At 37.5% G+C, this 379-nt stretch overlaps 1 protein-coding gene across 2 annotated transcripts in view; it reads left to right on the plus strand.

The window, feature by feature from the left end:
- src (v-src avian sarcoma (Schmidt-Ruppin A-2) viral oncogene homolog) overlaps nucleotides 1-379 on the plus strand; it is an 18,344-nt gene that overhangs the window by 5,884 nt on the left and 12,081 nt on the right. The window lies entirely within an intron of this gene.

The following is a 379-nucleotide window of genomic DNA, read 5'->3' on the forward strand; positions in this document are numbered from 1 at the left end:
CAACTATGAGAGACAAAATGAGAAAAAAAAAAAATCCAGAAAATCACATTGTCTGATTTTTAAAGACTTTATTTGCAAATGATGGTGGAAAATAAGTATTTGGTCAATCTCAATACTTTATTATATACCCTTTGTTGGTTATGACAGAGGTCAAACGTTTTCTGTAAGTCTTCACAAGGTTTTCACACACTGTTGCTGGTATTTTGGCCCATTCCTCCATGCAGATCTCCTCTAGAGCAGGGGTCCCCAACCCCTGGTCCGCGGACCTGTACCGGGCCGCGGAGGTGTTACTGCCGGGCCGCGAAATAGCTGTGAGTTTATCGTAATATTTGCAGAATTATAAATATATAAAAATATTTTATCAAAAAAATTATATTAA

The sequence above is a fragment of the Notothenia coriiceps genome, unplaced genomic scaffold (assembly GCF_000735185.1).
Source record: "Notothenia coriiceps isolate Sejong01 unplaced genomic scaffold, NC01 NC01_scaffold00004796, whole genome shotgun sequence".
NCBI classification, from domain to species: Eukaryota; Metazoa; Chordata; class Actinopteri; order Perciformes; family Nototheniidae; genus Notothenia; species Notothenia coriiceps.